General features: G+C 44.7%; 1 protein-coding gene across 6 annotated transcripts in view; it reads left to right on the top strand.

Annotated features, from left to right (window-relative positions):
* SCAF8 (SR-related CTD associated factor 8) overlaps positions 1-23,302 on the top strand; it is a 205,132-nt gene that overhangs the window by 131,932 nt on the left and 49,898 nt on the right. For 2 of the 6 annotated variants that reach the window (XR_002070812.2, XR_002070811.2), the window contains exon 21: positions 6,640-6,834. The exons of the other annotated variants lie outside the window; for them this stretch is intronic. The gene's annotated coding sequence lies outside the window, so the exon portion shown is untranslated. The remainder of the gene's footprint in view (positions 1-6,639; positions 6,835-23,302) is intronic. 6 annotated transcript variants of the gene reach the window in all.

Raw genomic sequence — 23,302 nt, 5'->3', positions numbered from 1 at the left:
ACTTTTTGGCTAAAAGGGTCTGGCCTAGGAATCTTTCTTGGTTACTGAGAAAAGTATAAAGTTATACTGGAGGAAGAGGGAATCTTGTAATTTAATTCTCTAAAAACTATGCTTCCAACCAATGCAAATTGTTTTATTTTTTTTTTTAATTTATTTTTTTTTTTAATTTTTTTTTTAACGTTTATTTATTTTTGAGACAGAGAGAGACAGAGCACGAACGGGGGAGGGTCAGAGAGAGAGGGAGACACAGAATCTGAAACAGGCTCCAGGCTCTGAGCAGTCAGCACAGAGCCCGACAAGGGGCTCGAACTCACATACCGCGAGATCGTGACCTGAGCCGAAGTCGGACGCTTAACCGACTGAGCCACCCAGGCGCCCCTTACTTTTTTTTTTTAATATTTATTTATTTTGAGAGACAGAAAGAGGGAGCACATGAGCAGGGGAGAGGCAGAGAGAGAGAGAGAGAGAGAGAGAGAGAGAGAGAATCCCAAGCAGGCTCCGCACTGTCCGTGTGGAGCCCAACACGGGGCTCAATCTCACGAACCACGAGATCATTACCTGAGCCGAAATCGGCAGTTGACTGCCTAACCAACTGAGCCACCTACGTGCCCCTGTTTTATTTTTAAGCCATCTTGTAGTAGGTACCCTTAGAACTGCCAGTCTTGCTACCTTTAACATTTGTGCCTCTGGTGGGATAATCTGAAGTAGAACAGGCCACCGCTGTGCCCTCGTCCCATTTAACTTGTCCTCAAAATTGCACCAGTCTTCTCTGTTTTCGGTCTAGGATGTGTAGTCAGAATTCACTTTGGCTAAGCTGAGATTCTTTATCACCCTACTTAAAATGAGCATGACCGTATGTCCCCGTTTGCCCCAGAGATCCCTAGTTTATGTCTCTTGTCTCAGTGTGATTATTAATGGTGCTTCTTTTCGATCTTGAAATGTCCTTCCATGGACAAGAAATTATATGGTCCTCATACTTTTAACTGTGAAATCAGATGCATGTAATGTAATAGTCACAAGTCATACAACAACACACGAAGTTTGAATGACTTAGAAGGGAGAATGGAACTTGTCAGAATTTGGCAGGTTCATCTACCAGCTGTGAAGGGGAAGGCAGAAATAGCAACTTGCTGATGTGTTTGAGGAAGATTGATGGCACAGAGCTGAAGCCCTGGAATGACTTTTAGCCTTGAGTTAGACATTTATCTCAGATTTTTGTTGAGTGCCTACCATATGCCTGGTGGCAGGGGGAGCAGTGGTGATACAGCAGTGAATGTGAGAGACCTGGCCGTGTCCTCAAAGAGCCGGCAGGAATTATCCAGTCTGGCTCTGTCCAACCCACATGAACAGGTCACTATAAAACTTTACTTAGTAAACCAAAGATGTTGGCGTATGTTCAGACTGCGTGAATATGTGCAGACTCCGAACATATTCTCATAGTCTCTAATCTCATAGTCTAACGTTGCTACTTTATGGGATCGTAAACTCAGGGTAGTGTTTCTGTGTGAGGAACCACCTGTAAGAGCTTGTGCCCCACTAAATCGGCAAACTGGTCATTTAGTTCCCAAACCACTCAAATCGTCCAGTGCTTATAAGAAATCCTGACTGGGGCACCTGGGTGGCTCAGTCGATTGAGTGTCCGAATTGGGCTCAGGTCACGATCTCACGGTTCCTAGGTTCGAGCCCTGCGTCGGGCTCTGGGCTGACAGCTCAGAGCCTGGAGCCTGCTTCAGATTCTGTGTCTCCCTCTCTCTCTGTCCCTCCCCTGCTCACGCTCTTTCTCTTTCTCTACAAAATAAATAAACATTAAAAAATTTAAAAAAAAGAAATCCTTACTGATTTAGAATTACTTATCCGTGATCTCCCATTGTTCTGAAACACAGCCAGTAAAAACCAGGAAGTGGGTAGCGGAGGCTCCTGAGCAGCCAGAGCAGTTGTGACAAGGCCTGTTTCGGAGGAACACATAGGACTGGGAGGGCTAAGCCAAGCACGACAGCTTTGGGCAGGCCAGGTCATGGCCAGGACAGCTGGTCAAGGTGGATGTGGTCAAGCAAGCAGGCCCAGGGTCTTGTTGTAGGGGGTATCAAGCCATCTGGGAGTTAATGGAGAGAACGTATGCGTTCAAAGGCGGCTTGAAGGACAAGGACGAGGGTCCAGCTTACTCCCGGTCTATATGAACGCGGACAAGTCTCTTATGAAACCCATGGATGGACCGGAGAATGGATTCAGGTTGATACCAGACACCTCTCTAAGATTCTTAGCCATCTGGTTTTCTAGTGCGCGGTTAGTATAGAGATGAAGCTGATGAGCTGTCCTGAGCAAGGCAGTCCCGCAACGAGGCTGGCATCTAGTGTGGGCAGGAGACAGCAGCAAGCAGTAACTGGTAGTAGCATCACATTGTGAGCAACAATAGAAGTCTCTTAACGAAGAGCAAAACCCAGCCAGAGGCCTTGCATTTTGCCGTGTCCAAATATGCCGCTGAACTGGGCTTACATTCCGCATGCAGATTTGTAGTCCTGACAAAATTATCTTATGTGGAATATCCCATTTCTCAACATTGTAGACAACTGAGATTTAATGTTTATTGTAGACAAGAAGTCGTCTGTTTTCTTTCCAAGTTAGTTCACACAACCACAAATCCATATTTAACTCTGAAGCCTCTATTTCTTTCTTGTTTTTTTTTTTTCCTGGTTGATTTTCAAGGGACCAGTTTTTTTAATTTTAGGTATAAGAGGGATGTTGGCTATGGCCTTGACTTTTTCCTGCATGTGTAGAACATTGAGTCCCATCATTTTTCCTCTCAACACCAAATGGCTTTCTGAACGTGCACTGCTTAGTTGTGTTCTCCATTTGAAAACACTTTGAAGTTCTTCATGTGTTAAAAGCACATGAGCCTTTCAGGTTGATCTCATTCAAACCCAGTGTCTCCCACAGAACAGCGTTGAGATGGCAGGGAAGGCACCTGAACTGTCTATGCCCAGATTCCCTCATGCAGAACAGGGATTCCACGAACAGTACCTTCCTCAGAGAGCCATTTGGGGATTGCATGAAATCATGTATGTGTAGTTTTAGCACGGTGCCTTGTATGTACTTGAGTACTCATGACTATTATTTTATTCAGATTTTTTTTCCAAAGGCTCCTACATGCTATAGATTTAGATCTCTTTAAATAACGTTCCAGGAGCCACTTTTTCTCCCTGTTCACAGTGTGTCTGCCCCAATCCCCACCGCATTGTCAAGCCACAAGCTGGCACTGATTTGAGGGAGGACAGGAGGTAGAGAATCACTCTGATGCCCTTGGACATGAGGGTTCTGGCCCATAAGGAAAAGCCATGGAATATTCTAGAGAGATCAGTGGATGACAGGGACAGGTACATTCCACATTACCTGTTAAAGGAAAGGAGCTTAGTTTTTACTTTGAAAGATGAAAAAATACCATAGCAAACTTTAATTTTCCCTAAAAGTTCACTTCTGACCTTCAGTAACCCTATCAGGAAACAATCACTTTTTCCCCCTTAGGTCTTACACTGCTCTAGACTATAATTCTTTGGGTAGACATTTCATTTTTCGTTTTATGTCAGCCTTATAGTTTGTTTGATTCTGTTGTATGTTTTCCTATCTGAGGAGCAAGCAGAAGGCATCTTATATATATTGGATTTGATGGTTCTTCAAGAATCTAAATGGGAAATGGATGTGGGTCGTGTTCTGACTTGTTTCCAAAGTCAGCTCTTAGGATCCCCATTACTCTCCAGCACAGCTGACCAGCGTCCTCTTAGCAGGGAGAACACTTGGCAGTAAGCAGTTTATGAAAGACACTTTTTTGGAAAGCCCTGAACATTCCTTATACTCCCCAAGGAAACTTTATTTAAAATTACCACTCTTTATTATACTTAGCTAAAAATATTCATCCCATATCGTGCTAAGTGCTCAATTAGGTTGAATATTTACACATACATTAAAACTTAGCAGTGGCTGTATTTACAAAGTGTAAGGGAGCACTAAGTAAATGTCCTGCTCCCTTTACTGGAAGCACCACTCGACTGTGGAAAGGAAAGAGTGGTAGGATTGTACAGGTTTGTGTTTGGGGTGGGAAATTTTCTCTCTTTCTTCCTTCCTTCCTTCCTTCCTTCCTTTACTTCTTTCTTTCCCTTTCTTTCCTTTTTCTTTCTTTCTTTCTCTTTCTTTCCTTCTCTTTCTTTCTTTTCTTTTTTTTCTTTCTTTTTCTTTCTTTCTTTCCTTTTCTTTCTTCTTTTCTTTTCTTTCTTTCTTTCTCTCTTTCTTTCCTTCTTTCTTTTTCTTTCTTTCTTTCCTTTTCTTTCTTCCTTTTCTTTCTTTCTCTCTTTCTTTCTTTCTCTCTTTCTTTCTCTTTCTTTCTTTCTTTCTTTCTTTCTTTCTTTCTTTCTTTCTTTCTTCTTATGATATTGCACCTTCCTTGTGGAATGCACAGACAGGGCCCAGAGGAACAGGGAGCAAGGTTGGAGATAATGAGAGGGCAGAACAAAGGGCAGGTGATGGTGGGTGAGGTTGGGAGACAGGCTCAGTAACTCCTAGGACTCCAGGGGATGTGGGATCTGGCCGAGAGTGCATAGGTAGATGGGGTGGCCGTCGGGAAGGCTCACTGGTAGAGTGTAAGCACACACTACAATAAAGCCTGGATGCTAGGGGCTTGAAGGATGAGTGGAGCATAGGCTATGATTTGTCTAATGTCAGCTGAAAGTCTTCTCTTTGTATTCTTCTGGAGGGGAGTAGCCACTTGGGAGGGAAGGAGGTGGTGAGTTGTCTGTGGGAATTCTTAGTATTCTCTATGCCTGCTTTCCAAATTATACTTTTTAGCTCTGATCGCTCTAGTTTGGGGCAAGGAGGTAATGTATAATTTTCACTGAGTTTCCTAACAACCAAAGGTGGGAAGTGGCATTCTTCTGTAACACATGTCACACCCAGGGTCTGGACTTTTCACTGGCAGCTGGGGTACAGTGGAAAGAGCATTGGAAGACTGGGGTTCAGATCTGGCCTCTGATACCTACCTTACACCATTGTCACACCTGAGCCCACTTCTCATTCATGAAACTGCCTTAACACCTGTCTTCCCCAAATGTGAGGATAAAAAATGTGCAGAGACCTTGTTCTAGAGACAGTCCTAGCGTATGCTCTATAAATGTTCCATTGGCAATGTCACCTGTAATGAGACCATCATCACCAAGGTTTTAGGTATTTATTTTATTTTATTCATTCATTCATTTATTTATTTTGATAGAGAAAGAGAGTAGGGAAAGGGCAGAGAGAGAGAGGGAGAAAGAGAATCCCAAGTAGGCTCCATGCTCAGCCCAGAGCCCGATGCGGGGCTTGATCTCAGAACCATGAGATCGTGACCTGATCCGAAATCAAGAGCCAGATGCTTACAGATGAGCCACCCCGGGCACTCCATCCCAGAGTATTCTAAGTGTTAAGGGCTTAGTAAGAAACAATTCATTCAGCAAATAGTGCTTACCTGCCATATTTTTTAGGCACTTCAGTAGACACTAGTTCTACCACAGTGGCAACATACACATCCCAGCCTGAAGTTCAAAAAAAATGAAATTGACCTAGTGCCCATTCTGTACTGGTGTGGATGGTGTTACACAACAACAAAAAGATTTATAGGTTTTTTTTTAAATTTTTTTTAACGTTTTTATTTATTTTTGAGACAGAGAGAGACAGAGTATGAACGGGGGAGGGGCAGAGAGAGAGGGAGACACAGAATCGGAAGCAGGCTCCAGGCTCTGAGCCATCAGCCCAGAGCCCGACGCGGGGCTCGAACTCACGGACCGTGAGATTGTGACCTGAGCTGAAGTCGGACGCTTAACCGACTGAGCCACCCAGGCGCCCCAAGATTTATAGTTTTTAACTGCACATATATGTATGTATACAAATACATTTGGCTTCACACAGTAGAAGTTTAACACTCTCAGAGCTATAAAACATCTGACTGTTGGCTGTCCTGGAGGCCAAGTGACCAGTTACCTAAAATGTCTCCCCACCCATTCTCCCCTACAGCTTCTGTGCTGTCCCTGGTGGTCTGTGTGGGGCCTGCCTGGATCAGCATGTACGGAAACTTCCTGGTTTTTTCTTTCCAAGAGGTTGATGTGCACAGTGTGTGCCCAATTTCCTCCTTACTTCTCTGCTTGTACTTGTGCTAATTCTAGTGATAATAGCCTTTTGCATATACACACATTCTCTTTATTTGCTTCTGTTCTCTCTTTCCCATCTGAGGAGAGTAAGCACATGCTGGCCTCCCTCCTAGGCATTTCCCCCAAATAATTTTCCGGTGCCTGTGGCTAACACTACGGTGGGTTTATACTTGATAGGGGATTGGATAAGATACTAGTCCCATATCCATAAAGTTTATAGGCTCGTAGAGCTGACAGTTTATAAACCAGGAGCTATAGGACAAGACAGTAAATGCCAGAACATGAGACTTTGTCTACTATTTTTTTTTCAGTTTTCAAATGAAAACAAAAAAAAACATTAGTATAGATTTTCACATTTTCTGCATTATTATTTGAAATAGCACAGAAAAAGGAAAAGTTGTAACTATTAAGAATGAGCGCATATTGGTCATCAGTTTGGCTTTAGGTCTTGTTTTATTTGTTCACCCGACAGATAATTGAGTGGCCAGGCACTGTGTTGGGTGCTAGAGAAATTAAGTGCCGTCCTCCATTTAGAAGCTCCGAGCGTAATAGTAACAGAAGGCAGGAAAGCATGGAAACCAAATATGTACCCAGTGTGTTGCATGTGACTCCGTGGACCCAGGTCTGGCGGCTAAGAGGAAGTCGTCCGAAAGGCTTCATAAGGAAGGTTAGTCTCCTGCGTTTTGAAGATGGTAGAGGGTGTGATTTTACACAATGAACCCTGTGGGGGTGTGGGGAAACGAGCCTCAGAAAACCAAGTGAACCTCGTTGGGAGGGTGAACGCTTGTAGAGTCTGCTAAGGGAACACACACACACACGCACACATGCACACACGGGAAATTGTATAATTTTGAGAAAGGAATGATACAAATATAACGTGATGGCGATTCTAAATGTTTTTTTGACTTTATCCACTAGGGTAGGAAAGATTAAAGGCAGGTCTCGGTTAAACTTTTTTAGGAAGTCAAGACATTTCTTCAAGACGCACTGCTTATTAACCCTAGATGTGAAAAATTTATAAAAGGCAAAAACTACGATGCTTCATATAACTGAATCCCAGGAAATCTTGGCTCTGGACCTGAAAATCTTGAAATAAAATGTTTTCTGGAACATTAATTGGAAGACAGCTTGCTATCACCAAATTGTTAGTCTGCGGTAGAAACTCAAAACTGCTAACAGATGCCTCCTACAGATTTTTAAAATATGGAATTATTTCAGCCAGCTACCAAACCATTGATCTTTGTAATTTTTTAAAACTATGAAATATGCATATAAATCTACATAACTGTTCAACTGAGAAAAAGTGTTCCTCTTTGTACTATATACCATAGACGTCTGATTTCCAAACTGAGATTTGCTTGGATTAGAATTTAGCTATTTAAATTAACTCAGGAGTTTATCTAAAAAACAATTTACATTAAGTTTTTTTAAAAAAATAGAGTTTAAATTTTAGTCCTCGACTTCTTTAGTCATTAACTGTGTAACCTTGGACAGGTTCCTTAACATGCCTAAGAAATGCCCAGGTTCCTTTAAGACCATGCTTCTAATTTTGGCACTTGAGATTCGTACAATGCACATAATAATCTATAGGTGTTGGTAAAATATGTAGGAAAACTCCCCAATTATCACATTTGTTAGTTAACGAATTTACTAAGGCCTATGGGAGCGGGCCCACTCTGTGCCCATCTACATGAATCATATTTGCTCCCAGGTAGAAGTGAGATAGGGTGGGGGAGGAAAACAGAAGGCCTTTAGTTAGACTCCACTCCTGGACACGGCTCCAGTCAACTCAAAATGGGAGCACAGGGGGAGACATTAGCTTTTACTCCCCGGTGGCAGAGACAGCGGAGCCCTGAGTTAATACAGACCTGCCACACCCCCCGCCCAGTCCAGCTGACCAGGTGCCTCTTTAAAAAAATAAACAAATGTATCTTTCTCCTATTTTTATAATAAAAATGCCAGTCGTGAAGCCCCTTAACTTTGCAAAACTTCCCTTTTGTAATTATTTTTAACTTTTGCTAAATAGTAAAGAGTATCTGTCCCATTGTACAGATAAAATTGTGTCTCAGAACACGCGGATTCTATCTTTATTATTATTTCTATTTTAAAAGTCATGCAAGTAATGCATACTGTAGGAAAAAATATAAGATAGAGATAAGTATGGAAACAATAAAATCACCTAGTCCTAAATTTGGGCATTTTTGTTTGTTTGTTTTTTAGAGAGGGTATGCAAGTGGGCGAGAGGGGCAGAGGGAGAGGGAGAATCCCAGGCAGGCTCCACACTCAGCATGGAGCCCAGCATGGGGCTTGATCCCACAACCCTGGGATCACAGCCTGAGCTAAAATCAAGAGTTGGACGTGAAACCGACTGAGCCACTCAGGTGCCCCAAGGCATATTTTTTATTCCTAAAAATAAAGAAGATTTTTATTTGCCATATAGAATCTATGAGTATATAGAGTAAAACTTTGCAAAAAGAAGGTTTTCACTACTATTTCACTGAAACTAACATAATCTTATGTCAACTGTACCTCAAAATATATATATAGAGAGAGAGATCACAATAAAAAATGCAGGGGTGCCTGGGTAGCTCAGTCGGTTAAGTGTCCAACTCTTGATTTCGGCTCAGGTCATGATCTCATGGTTCGTGAGATCGAGCCCTGCATCAGGCTCCACGCTGACAGTGTGAAGCCTGCTTGGGATTCTCTCCCTCCCTCTCTGTCCCTTTGCCCACTCATGCTCTCTCTCCCCCTCTCTCTAAGTAAACACTTAATAAACTAAAAATAAAAATAAAAAATGCAGTTGGAAAAAAAGAATGAAATAGTAGCTATAAACATTGGAAAAGCAGTAGTTAAATCATCCTCTTAAAAAAAAGCAAAACTTTCTAGAGAGTAAAGACCATGTAGGTTGGAGGAAACACCTGAGCCCTGGTGTCACCCAGAGCTGTGCTTTTCCTATTTTGCCACTTGCTCACCAGGTCGCTTTGGGCCACAGGCTTAATCTCTCTGTATCTCTTCACAAAAATGGGGCTAATGATGCCTGTTTGTCCTGGGCGCTGATGGGAATCTATGGTAAAGACACTGTGTAAAGTGAGTGGGTAGCTGTTACCCTAAGTATGTGGCCGTGCGTAATACTGGCATCGAGCACGTGTGGCTGGCCTACTGCTTGAACTGTGACAGTTTTGGGGAGACAGATTTCAAAGGGCTCAGAGATAAATTCAGGAGGTAGTGTTTCAAAAAGGGAAGCGGACACGGGAGGGCTAATGAACTCAATAATGTAATCCAGCTATGATATGCAAAGTGACGCCTAGTCCTGATGAAGAAGAAACAAGGTCTTTGTGCAAACGACAGTTCTGGGGAAAGATGCACGGTCCAAGGTGGCCAGGAAAAGTAGGGCAACGCTCTAGGAAGCCAGCCAGGAGGCTACAGGTTGGTTTGAGATGCAGCTTATGTAAAATACTGAAGGCGGCACCAATGTCTTCTACATGTTGCTCAGGGTGAAAACAGTGAGGAAGGGAGAGTGCCACGGCATGGGGCAGGGGGCAGGGGGCATGGGGCGTTACATTAGCAGACAGAGCAAACACTCGACATAAGAGGGAAAAATCTAAGGAAGATCAGACAACAACGAGAAGACCCCTGTTATTCTCACAGTGGCCCAGGCCTTGAAAAATTACATCGCTGCGAACCAGAATTTATAGGTTGATCTCAAAATTGCTGCAAAATCCAGAAATTGTGGGAAGCAAGAAAGGATTCCTGTGCTTGGAATTTGCTAGGCGGATGTTTTGATTTTCAAGGAAAGAAGAAGGTAGTTTCCTAGAACTACAGGCCAGTGGACTTGTCATCATTCCCAGAGTGATGCTAAAAAGAGTTAATTGAAAGGTTTGTCAGCTATTAAAAAGGGATTCTGTGTCCCAAAGAACTGGCATAGGTTCACTGAGAAGAATTCCTGCCAGAAGTAAGATTGCGGCTTTTAAATAGGGTGATTTGATTGATCCATGAAAAATGTTGTAGATGCTCTGTGTCAGGATGCGAGGAAGGTCTCTAAGAAAGTTGCTAAAGATCTGTTTAGGGAAAGGATGGAGAAATCAGGCCTGGATGGCAGTGCAGCCGACTGGCTCGTCTCCCCCCCCCCCACCCCCCAGATGCTGGCTAGTGGACCAGTGTCAGCCCTACAGGAGGGACCATAAGGGTGGCCCCCGATCGCATAGTACAGCACGGGGTCGGGGGGGGGGGGGGCAACCCTCTCTACCTGCCGTTGCCTGACAGTGTGAAGCAGAGACAAAGCCACAGCCTCGGTCACAGGGAGGAAAGCAAACTCAAATGGATAAAGAAGAAGCACCAAGATGAAATGAGGGGGGCAAGGGACAAGGACAGCCGGGAACAAGGAGTCACAGGCTGGCACGCGGGGCCAGCGTGGAGAAGTCTCCAAGAGGAGGTTTCAGTGCTGTGGCAGCGATGTCTACATTCTGAGTGCTCTTGCAGATCTAAAGCGGAAATGGGACACAGATGTCTAACCTCAGCTTTGCCTTCTTCCATTTCCCTACTACTGATTTGAATGAGGAAATGGATAGCTTGCATGCCGATTAAACCTACGGGTTATATGAAGGTGGAAAAGAAGACTAAAATGTTGCGTGAGTTCTGTCCCTGGGTCCAGAAAACTTACTTGTTGCAAGTGTGAGATAAAGTGATGCTTCTTAATAGTAACCCGCGAGGGGGGGCGCAGGCTCAGTCGGTGGAGCGTGCGTGTCTTGATCTCGAGGTCGTGAGTTGGAGCCCCGTGTTGGGCGTAGAGATTACTAAAAAGACAAATAAATAAAACTTAAAGAAAGAAAAAAAGTAACCTGTGAGGAAGAGACAGAGTCAGACTCACACGGCTGTCAGACACCAAGGAGAAGGCTCAGGTGTCTACAGCAGCAGAATCTGGTTCTCACTGAGATGGGTGGTCATCCTTGACCATGCTGGCCGGCTCCACACAGATCACACTCCATCTGAAGGTTCGAATTCAGTTCCAGTTTCCATACCTTAAGGGACGTGTTTCAAATGTGTCCCTAGGAGAATGATCCAGATTTGGGGGAGTCTGTATAAGGCAGGTGAGGATTCATATACTCACGTTAGAGAATATTTGAAGGGTTTTATGACCACTGGCTTAGAATAAGTGAAGCGCGTAGAAAGATTGGACTTCTCCTTTGTGACACCAGAGGGCATGGATTCAGGCTTCTTAGCCCTCAAAGGTGACCCAGAAGAAATGGCAGCCTCAGGAGAGGCCCAGCCCCTAGGGAGGCTCCCTGGACAAAGGCCACTTTCAGGGGTGAGAGACAACTCAGGGTTCCAAGTGGGCATTGGTCTGAGACATGTAAGCCCCTTTGGACTTGAGATTCTGCGGTTCTGACTCGGTATTCTGTATTTCTGTGTGGTTGTGGTTGCTCAAAGCATCACGTGCAAATTCTGAACTGTTGCTATAGAAGATGTGGCTATTTGAGATGGTCTCCTTTTTTTGGGTGTGTGATTCAAGATTAAAAAGTTTAGTAGGAGCACCCGGGTGGCTCAGGCGGTCAAGCGTCCGACTTCAGCTCAGGTCATGAGCTCACGGTTCGTGGGTTCGAGCACCCGCGTCGGGCTCTGTGCTGACGGCTCAGAGCCTGGAGCCTGCTTCGGATTCTGTGTCTCCCTCTCTCTCTCTCTGCCCCTCCCCTGCTCACACTCTGTCTCTCTCTCAAAAACTAAACATTACAAATTTTAAAAATAATAATAATAAAAAGTTTGGGTTCTCTTGTAGGAAAAAGGCATCAGTTTCAACCTGGTTCATTCCCTGATTTGATCATTACCCTTCAGGGTCGAACCTGATTGAAATGAAAGGTAGAAGCAGGTGAAATGAAACTGCAGAATCTAATTTGCATATCGACCCTTCTGGATGCCAGAGAGCAGCACACATTCCTACACGTCAAAGTGAGCTGTGGGTTTTTACTTAATTCTTAAAAAAAAAAACAACGCTTTTCTTTCAGATAGGTAGATTGTTAAGGATAGATATTTTGATATACCTTTATATCTAAAACAAAGTATTTATTGTTGTGGATCTAAAAGGAAGTCCTTCCTCAGAACTTTGGGTGCTAAGTCAAAGGCACAGTGTCATTAACTATAACTGTTAAATGCTGGCAAGGTTCCTGGCTCCGGTCAGTGCTGCCGTGACCACAACCAAAGAGCAGATATTTGCCCTTGTCCTTTTGAAAAGAAGAAGGGTTCAGGAGCCATGGGGGCTTTATTTCCCGTGTGGAGACCACAATCCAGTCCGCTAGTTGCTCTGAGCGGCGAATGTGGGTCCAGGTGGTGGCCACACACACATTCCTCCCAACTCCTCTCGGACAGGCTGGTAGGACACGAGGGAGCTGTTTTCCTGGTCGCAGGTGTCCTTTCTAAACACAGTGTGTAAACGGTGTTAGGTTGATTTTCTGGAGATGGTCTGTGAGGTGGCCGCTTCCTTACTGAGGACGCTGGTTTCCTGTGCTACAGGGTTCGCCTGAAGGCTCCTTGTTGTTGGCACTGAGTGGCTCCTACCCGTGCTTTGCTTTGAGAATGTCGGGTGACCATTTCCCCTCTTATTCTCATCTCCTTTCTCTCAATCTCAGTCTCTCTCTCCCTCTCTCTCTGTCACATACACGCATACCCTGTCACATTTCCACACTCCTCAGATTCCCGCACATTCCGTCTGTCTGAATTTAGACAAAGCTTTGAAGAGCACCTTGTCTAAAGCAGTGCCCACCCTCAGCCTCTGGGACCGTCTTTCACCTACTCCGCGTGCATTTATAGCACACTTCTGTCCACTTGCTTTAATTCTCTTTCTGCCGGCGTGTGAACTGCCCCAGAACAGAGGCAGTGCTTTACCACCTCTTTGTCCCCAGCTCCTGGAACATCTCAGGCATGTGGTTAAGCTCACAGTAATTACCCGCTGGAGAGAAAGGAGGGAACTTGCAAAGGGAGCATTCTTATAGTCAGGAATAAGTAGGTAAGGATACACATCCTGAAAAACATCTTCAGTTCTAGATTAACCATGTTGCTGTGGAAATGAACACAACCTGTTATGTTGGCTCAGTGTCCCTGAGGTACCCACACAGTTGACGCCCTGGTAGGGCGCTGAATAAAATGCAGAACACCCAACTCAATTAAATTTCAGATACATAACAAGTGAATTTTAGTGTAAGTTATGTCCCATGCGATATTTGGGAATACTTACACTACAAGTTATTTCTTCAGTGTTTTCATTTGCTATATTTGGCAACCCTATCCCCTGGTTCCCTGATGTGTATTGATTTGCCAGAGTTTAGGATGTTTCAGTGTTCTTTACAGTTTTCCTAAAAGAAATCAGCTCCAGTGTCAGCCTTGCCCTCAATCTGTGGCCCCACCGGTTAGAGCCACGGTGCACTCAGAACCTTTGTTCAACTGAAATGGATGCGATGAACGCTGTTTACACAAGAAACCCCCTTAACTCATCCTCCCTTTCTCCCACTCAAGAAAACACGGAACATAAATGATAGTGACTGCGACAGGGATAACCTTGAATCCTTTCAACTTCTTATTTAAAAGAAATAATTTGCAGATTTGCACTTGATCATTGGAACTAAACCCAAGAAATTACTTGAGACGCTTCTCTCAGCTAACTCCCGACTGACCCTGAGATTGAGGACGAGTGGCTAGAATTTAGTGGTAAAAGATGAGGGTTGTGGATTTTATTCACTTCAGAGATGTGTTGCTTTCTTTGCAAGAGAAAAAGTATCTCGGACCCAAGAGGACCTGTCTAAAGAGACAGAGACAGCAGAGTAAAGGGCTTACTTACCTCACTACTAGAAACACACCCCCAACATGGATATCACGAATAGTCGGTTGGCAGTTTCATTTTTACATGTAACAAAACAAAATTGGAATCCATCTAACCCCATCTTGATGCAGAGGGCCATTTAAGTAGTTGTAGTTAAAGGCTTTTTGAGAACACAGCGAGATTACGGGTTTGGCCACCACAATAAAGTACATATCACAATAAAGTGAGTCAAAGTAAGTTTTTGTTTCCCAGTGCATATAAAAGTTATGTTTATACTGCACTGTAGTGTGTAAAGTGTGCAAAATAGCATTATGCTTTTTTGAAAACCATGTATACTTCATTTAAAAATACTCCATTGCTGGGGCACCTGGGTGGCTCAGTCGGTCGAGTGTCCAACTCTTGATTTTGACTCAGGTCATGATTCCAGGTTCATGGGATCGAGCCTTGCTTTGGGCCCTGCACTGAGCATGGAGCCTGCTTGAGATTCTCTCTCTCTCCCCCCCCCCCCCGCCCCCTCCCCTGTTCGCATGCACACATCCTCTGTCTAAAATAAATAAAATAAAAATACTTTATTGCTGAAAAATGCTAAGCATCATCTGAGCTTTCAGCAAGTCATAATCACTGATCATAGGTCACAATAACAAATATAATAATAAAAAATTTGAAATATTGTGAGAAGTATCACAATATGACACAAACACAGGAAGTGAGCAAATGCTTTTGGAAAATTTGCACTAATAGACTTGCTTGACACAGGGTTGTCACAAACCTTCAGTTTGTACAGAACACAGTATCTCTGAAGAGCAATAAAGCGAGGTGACACCAGAATATCTTTTTTTATTTTATATCCACCACCAAATGTTTGGTTACTTAACTGTAAAAAAAAAAAAAAAAAAAAAAAAAAAAATGCCCAGGCAGTTTAAGAAATATAAAAAATATATTTGGGTATATTTGGAATAAACCAAAAATAAAGAATATATCATATATCCACTGAGATAATTTTTTTTAATAAATGTTTTTAAATAATCTCTACGCTCAACATAGGGCTCAAACTCACGACCCTGAGATCAAGTCGTGTGCTCTACTGACTGAGTCAGTCAGGCTCCACTCCACTGAGGTAATCTTTAAATTATTACTTTGAGATATAATTGAGGATTGATATACATTTTTTAAAATGTTTATCTATTTTTGAGAAAGAGAGTTGGGGAGGGGCAGAGAGAGAGGGAGAGAGAGAATCCCAAGCCAGCTCCACGCTGCCAGTGAGGACCCCAGGTGGGGCTCAAACTCATGAACCATGAGATCATGACCTGAGTTGAAATCAACAGCCGGGCGGATGCCCAACCAACTGAGCCATGATACACATTTTTTTTTTTCTAAAGACAAACCCTAACATACTACCACTTCTAAATTGTAGCTTGAGTTTCATTTCTTTTTAGTAAATAAGAAATAAATGAGTAGACATACTATTTATTCGGCTCCTTTGCTGGTAGTCAAGTATCTGTTTTCAACACTTTCGACATCCCTGACGAGTTAATATAATGCAAACAAAAGAGTGACATTGAATGCCCGTCTCACTGTCACCCGGGTCCTCCTACTTTAATTTATAACTACCAGTCGTGCGTTGCCTCCTTCCCTGCGGCATGACTCCGTGCCCTGTCCGCTTGTTGCCTTGTGGCATGTTGGTGTAAGTCCAGCCACGACTGTGTTAACCTTGGACAGTTTCTCCAGCGTGGCACTCTATTAAGCATCCTGGGAGATGTTCCAAAGAGTGAGCTATAGAATGTGAAAAGATGTGTGACTTGTCATAATTCCAGAGGGAAAGAAAGCCAGACATTTTGACAACATTTTTGGCAACTCGATTCTCTGGAGATGATTTGCTCACATGCTTTTTGCTGGCAGCTTAAACCCAACAGTGGGTTCTCGATGCAGAAGAGCCCTTTGTCAGACCGGGTTTATCTTGGAGCCTTGCAGAAGCTTCCTATCACCCGGCCTGCACCAAGCTGGAGCCCTTGTTGGGGGATACAATGCAGTCCTCTGTTGCGGAGACATCACCAAAAAGAGGACAGACTTCGGGTTCAAATGTAGGCTCTGCCTTGCAAGAATGGTACGAGCTGAGAGGGTGACTTAGCCTCTAGGAGCTGGTGTCCCCCTCTGTGAAGTGAGGTTAATGACGGCTGCTTGGAGGTCAGGAGCGGAAGTCAGGCCCTCATTCCCCCCACTTCGTACTGCAGTGATAAGTTTGCAATCCCTCTGTGGTCCCCTTGCCAGGATTTGCAAAGGCTTGCTAATAAGCTCAAGCAGTCACTTAAGGAAAAGGATAAATAGTTAAGCGCAAGGTTGTCCCAAGAGGCAGGAAAAGCTTCTTTGAAATCGCCAGAGGCCAGGGAGGACACAGGCTTTTGACCGTGTTAAGTGGCAGGTGGTTGGAAAAATAAGTAGCAGTTTCTTTTGAAGATACAAAGAGACAGTGGAGGGGCGCCTGGCTGGCGCAGTCTGTACAGTGTTCAGCTCTTGACCTTGGGGTCATGAGTTCATCAGATTCACTGATACTGCTTAAAATCATTGTAGAACAAGTCTTTCCAAACAAAGGTTGTATATGTTAGATCAGTGGCTTCCACACTGTATCCCAGAGGCCGGGGGGTCCTGTAAGGAACCGGGCAAACCCGCTTCTAGCCAAGCGGTTCGGCACTCGTGCATCTGACACAGTGGAATCTCATAGCTCGGAACTAGGAAGCTACCTATAAACTCATGCTAGAGTCCCATAGCACTCCTGACTCTGATATGGATGCTTGGAGCTATTCTAAGCTGACTCGTGGCATGTAACAATCTATCATTTTGCTAAGGCACAGATGTGAATAACCTTCCCTGCAAGGCGAGTGAGCAGGGATGTGTCACTTTGCTGGTGAGTTGGCCCCGTTGACCGCCACCTTCGGGGTCTCCAGCCAGCCTTTTTCTGCTCATTGTTGCCTACCTGTTTTAGGAGGGAAATGACATACTGTAATGGGATTTGTAATCCAGGGGTCTGGTAACATCTGAGAAGTGTCGCTCACTAGTGTCTAAGGTCTTCCCACTCTGGGCAGCTGGATGGAATGCGGGTGGGACGTGGGACGTGTCCTGGAATGTTCTGTGCCACGTCACCTCGTGAGCACGTGAGGGAATTCTGTGTGGGGTACAGAGGCTGTACACATCAGCTCTCAAACGCTGCAGATGAAGAGTTTTTCTTATCCCAAATCCTGGTCAAGGCTTCTGAGAATATGGTCGTAGAAAGCCGCCCATATTTTTTTAAAAAGCCATATCCTGTTCGATTTTCTGCTTTCATATTTGCCCAGAACGGATATTCCCTGACATTGTGCTGTTTGTAGAAAAAGAGTATCTATCAGTGGCTCATTAACTTGGGTCATGTTTGGAGTTCTCTGTGAGCTTATTAAATAAGACGCTGTGCCTTCTTGAAAACTATTATTCTGCTCCAAAAAATAAAAAGACATGCAGTTCAAGTATATTGTTTCTCCCTGACCTCAGAGTTACTACTCGGTGTACCGAGGGGGCCTCGGTTAAAGCCAGGCTGATGGCTGTTGACCGTGGAGTCGTGGGGCCAAGTCGTGTCCTCACTACGCTGTAGGTGTGAAGGTGACCTTGGCTGTTGCATTTGCCACCACTGCAGGGTGCTCGTTCTGTGGATGTGGAGCCCTAGCACCATCTTGGTTATTTTACGTGCCCTTGAGAGAGACAGAAAGGAAGGCAAATTCACGCAGTTCTGATAACTAACCAGACCGTGTGAACCCATTCACTAGTTCTGCCCAAGCGGGCAAGGAGAGTAACAGTCTCTCTCTCTCTCTCTCTCTCTCTCTCTCTCTCTCTCTCTCTCTCTCTCTTTTCTTTCCATTTCACTCACTTAACCTTCTCGTGGTTCTTTTAAGCAGCAAATTCCTGATTTTAAATACATGTTCTAGATAAACAGATAAAGCATATACAGATAAGATAAAGTCAAGAGCTGATACGGACACAGTGGAGTCCTCCAAGGCGGGGGAGGGGGCTGTGGATGAGGCAGGCTGGGTCCCTGAAGGTACTTCTGGCCACCTGTCCCTTCCCTCCAACCCTGGGGCCTTGCTCCTTCAGGGCTCACTGTCCCACAGGGCTGTGCGTGGATAATCCTGTCCTGAGAACTCCAGTGGTCACTGTTCCTGGGGCTATTTAATGGCAGCCAAGAAAAGCGAGTGGCTTGTCATTTCTTTGACTACAGTCATGTCAATTCTTCACCGCGAATTCAGTTTGCAAATTAGTTTCTGCAGCTATTAAAAAAAAAAAAAGAAAAAAGAAAAAAGCATCTGTTCAACTTGGTGGCCACATAATCTCTCCAGTTCAGTTGTGACGACAGCTGAGGACACCAGATTGAATTTGCTTTAAGCAAACTGGATATATGAAAATTGAAATTAAAAAAGAAAAAAAATGGATGATTGTTCACTTTTCAAAAAGGTTTCTTTGCCTTCTGAAGAAGGTTAACCAATAGGATTTCTTTAAACACCAGTTTTTTCCCAGTACTCTAAAAATGAAATTTACTTACTGCCCTGTGTTTCTAGAGTATACTCTATGCATGAAAGTTGGCATGCCTCTAAAAAATATTAGAAGTCTTTTAAGGTTAACTTTTAAAATTATTTTTAAAAATCTGTTATCTGATGGGTTCAACTTTACTAAATGAATATTAACAGGTTTTGCTCCAGCCTGGGAGAGAGGAAGAATACATCCCACTACTGACCATTTGAATGGGCCAGATTGAAAAACGAGGGTAGTGCATCATGTGACCGTCACATGACAGTCTCTGTTCTTGGAAACCCAAAGTTGAACCTTTTAACCTTTAAGCTAGAAGGAGAGCTGGCCTAAAGCAAGCTCCCATGGAAAAGTCATCAGCATTTAGCATCAGCCTCTAGCCTGGGGGTCTCCGTGTGGTTGAGGTGATTTCACTGCCAAAGGAAAGAGTGTCACAGGGCTGTTTTTTATTACAGAAGGTCTAGATGATTGAAGGGTAGCCAGGAGACCATCAGACTTGCAGGATGGCATTCAGTTGAATTCCCTTTCATTCCCCCTGCCCTTCCCTGAGGAGCCATTGAGAAGCCCTGTGCCAGGAGGGGCCCTGACACAACAGCAAAGCCAAATCTCGGCTTGGCTTGCATGGAGCCTACGCTCTGGTCAGTCTTGAGGCTCTAGAATGGTGCCTTTGATAACTTGCTCTTTTCCTCTTTCTCTTTGTTCTTTTTCATCTCCTCGCCCCACCCAAGTGCAAGGCCTCAGGGTGTCAAAGTGCAGACTTACCAGGGCATCTGTGAAATGTTAACACGGATGCTTTGTTTTCCTTTTATCTCAACAAAGGCAAAGGCTTTGAAATTAAAAAAAAAAAAATGTATATAAGTGCCCTGATTCCTAGTTACTTGGGGTGGTTCTCTCCTGCAAACAGGAATGGCCCCGAGAGAGAGAGAGAGAGAGAGAGAGAGAGAGAGAGAGAGACTGCTGAGAAGTAAAGAGGGAGGAGGGGGGTGGTTTCATGGTTGGGGGAGGGTGAAGAAGGGAGGAACCCTGACTCCATAATGACCAGAGTGCATGGCCTGTGGGATTACTAACGCCCTGATCCATGAGGAAGGTGAGGGGCTCTGGGCCTTTCATTCACTTTTTCAGTCGGTCACAGAGGAGCTCAGAGGCAAGGACAGGAGAGAGAAGATGATGATGGGAGCCGAGCTCTCCCAGGGATATGGACCATGGGAGGCCGGTGACGGGGCCTTAGCCGCTTGAGAAGGACTCACAGAGTTGCTCCTGTGACCTAATGATGGATGGAGCATCTGTGCTCTCCTCTGTGTCGCCAGGGCTCCCTGAGAACATGGGTGGCCGAGAAAGAATCCATATCCCTCCTGCCTCCTCTGTGACAGACACTTTCCACATGGCCCCTCCCTAAACCCCCACAGTTAGCCTTGGTGCTGGGATTAATCCCTGTTGTACAGGTGTGCAAACTCACAGTAACCCAAGAATTGCTCCCCACCCCCCCCCCGTAAGAAGCAGAATCAGAGATGCAAGCCTGATGGGTGGGTTCCAGAGTGTACCTTAAACAGTGTACTGAACTGCTTCTCCATAAATGAGCTTTGCTAGAAGGGTCTGCCACACCCTGTGTCTCCATCCCACCAGCTCACGTGAGAGTGGACTTCACCACCCGTGGAAACGGCTCTGTCTGTGATGGTCCAGAAGTCTGTTATATTTGGATCATTGAAAAGTCCATGCATTCGGACTTTTTGATCATTCATGCCAAATGGCATAATTTTCCAGGATATTCTATCTGAGATATTTGAATGAAATGAGTGTGGGACATCATAGGACATACAGCGTTTTAGAGGACAAGAGATCAGAGTGTCTTCTAGACTCCCAATCTTTGTGTACCCTTAGACAAATGGGAGACGTCTGAGCTTCGGTTTGTGAATGTTTAGGATGAGAATTTTGTGCCCTGCAATTCCTAAGTTCTGTTTTAGCACTAATATGGTGGTTATTTATGTTGTGTTGGAATTAACTATGCACAAAGATTTTATGCACAATACATGTGTGGACATGATGTGATCTCAGTTTAATAAAGGAGCCCTGGGTATCCCCCATCGTGGAAATAAACTTCCCCAATAGGGCATAATTGCCTTTATGTTATTTTAATTATTCTTACACTCCGTACTTGGAAAGACTAGACTTCATACTGTTCTAATCTAATGGGACGTGGGACGTTGCTCCACACATTTTAAGTAGGTTTTTAACTACAGAACAATGAAACATTAGCCAATGATGTTAGAACATGTCTGCACACACTGATACTTTCCGATCTGTGCCAGGCATCCTGCTCCCATATGGGCTGACCAGAAGGATCAGCTGGACGAGGCAGATTGGGGTCTGGCATCCCTGAATAACTCTGGCACTTGCCTTTCGACGAGGCAGGGCAGGCTGGCTGAGGCTTGGATCTGAAAGTCTGTTTGCAAGGACCTAGTTTTCTTGGTACCGCTCCATCACCTCCTTAGTTAGCCCACTGGTGATGAATCCAATGCATTCGTGCCAGAACAGATCACACTCTGGGCAGGTTTTCTGTGGCTGGCTTCATAATCTCACACCTCCTCCTTGTGTAAGCGAACAGGGGAGAGGAAGGCAGTGAATTCTGATCCGTCACTTTGCTGATCACTGGCAATTCTGCCAGGGAAGAAATGAAGGAGATTCATTAAAAAGGGGTCAGAGCCTCTCTGTAGATTCTCTTTCTCAACTGTCATTTAGAAATGATTCTTCAGGCTTTAAGGCCATTTCCAGCCTGCTGATTTGGAAATCAGAACACAATTACTTTAAGGGAGTAAAACGTGAAATAGACCACGAAGCCTTTACCATGGAATTAAAGTTAGGTTGATTTCTATTTCTGCATGCAGCTGCCTCGCCTGTCGTGGGCTCTCTGTGGAGATACTCTGCCTGGTCCCTCCTCCTTCCCTCTTCTGTGACACCTATAATTGACCTGGAAGCCTGGCTCCTGTTTCTAGAACAGAGTTTTTGCAAGTAAGAAAGGATATAGCTATTTGGGAAGCAGGTGTGCTTCCCCTGCTGCCCTGGTCACCACCGGCCCCTCCTCAGCAGTCCCGCACGTGGGTCACAATGTGGGGTGGCCGTTGGCATGTCTGGCACTTCAGATACCTGGGGTGCAGCAGCTTGTGAAAGGAAAGGCATAAAATACTTGGGGTCAGGCACACTTAGCCTGAGGTCTGTTTCTGCCGCCCTGGAGCCGCGTTGTCTTGGCCAGATAGTCTCATTAGTTCATTAATTAAAGAGGTCAGGTAACCTCCTTGAACCTTATTTCTCTGGTTTGCAGCGTGGGATGCATGAAACTGTCTGATTTGCAGGGCTGTTTGCACAGATGGAGAGAGCCACGTGTGTAAATTACCCAGAACCAGCAGACCCAAGTGAGTTACATCTGTATAGGGACACCTCTAAGTCCATTTGCCTTTATTATACCAGCTCTATAAAAGAATAACTGCATTTCAAAATTACGTTGCAGCAAAGAACATCATCAGTGGCAACTTGAGCTGCAGAAAACTGGTTCTAGAACTTTTACAGTTGCCGTCGACTGTTAACTAACTCTCATCTCCAGGCACTGCTGTGTCTCAGTTTATTTATTAAAAAAAAAAAAAAAAAAAAAAAAATCAGTCGCCTGGGTGGCTCAGTCAGTTAAATGTCCAACTTCGGCTCAGGTCACGATCTCATAGTCTATGCGTTCGAGCCCCGCGTCGGGCTCTGTGCTGACAGCTCGGAGCTTGGGGCCTGCTTCGGATTCTGTGTCTCCCTCTCTCTCTGCTCCTCCCCTGCTCATGCTCGCTCTCTCTCAAAAGTAAATAAACATTAAAAAATTAGGGGCACCTGGGTGGCTCAGTGGCTTAAGCGTCCGACTTCAGCTCAGGTCACGATCTCACAGTCCGTGAGTTTGAGCCCCGCGTCAGGCTCTGGGCTGACAGCTCAGAGCCTGGAGCCTGCTTCCGATTCTGTGGGTACCTCTCTCTCTGCCCCTCCCCCATTCATGCTCTGTCTCTCTCTGTCTCAAAAATAAATAAACGTTAAAAAAAAATTTTTTTTTTTAAATTAAAAGTCATCTTCTGTGCCATGTTCTCATTGACAAGGGGGCGTTTTGGCCTCCTACTCTTTTCTGTGAAATTATAGCCATTATTATGGGGGACAGTGACGCACATTGGCAGCTGCTAACAAGGAGTGCGCTGGCTCTTTAAGGAGTTTGGGATAAGCTACCCATGCGGAGTGTCTGCTCTGGGGCAGACCTGTAGGGCAGCTGGGTGTCTTTTTTTGTGACGAGGCTTTAGATGAAGGAAGCAGCTTATGCTGCTAAAGATGGAGCTGCACAGCACGTATGCACACTTGGGCTTAGTGGTCCAGAACCCAGAATACGCCAAGACGGCACACACAGTGAATGCAAAGAGCAGGAGCTCTTACCGCCGCCGTGGCTTTGATGTCCAGCTCCGCTCTTTGCCACGTGACCCTGGGCAAGGCATTTGTCCAAACCCCAGTCCAAGCCTCTGTTACATGGTGAGACGGTTCTATCTGCTTTGCAAGGTTAGGGCTTCTTCATAAGGCACTTAATATGTGAGGGGTCATGGCAGCAACAAAACTAGGCAGAAGAGATGAGTAATAATAATAAATAACGAATTCATTGATAACGCAGTGTTGCTAGCCAGAGACAGCTCGTCGAAAAGATGGAGCACTGGCCAGGGAATCAGGACCCGGTTTTCATTCCCACTCAGTGGCTCGGCCACTCTCGTTCCCACGTGACGCT

Source organism: Panthera pardus, unplaced genomic scaffold, assembly GCF_024362965.1.
Source record: "Panthera pardus isolate Hobbes unplaced genomic scaffold, ASM2436296v1 HiC_scaffold_17, whole genome shotgun sequence".
Taxonomy (NCBI): domain Eukaryota; kingdom Metazoa; phylum Chordata; class Mammalia; order Carnivora; family Felidae; genus Panthera; species Panthera pardus.
This window is presented reverse-complemented; position numbering and strand designations above follow the sequence as displayed.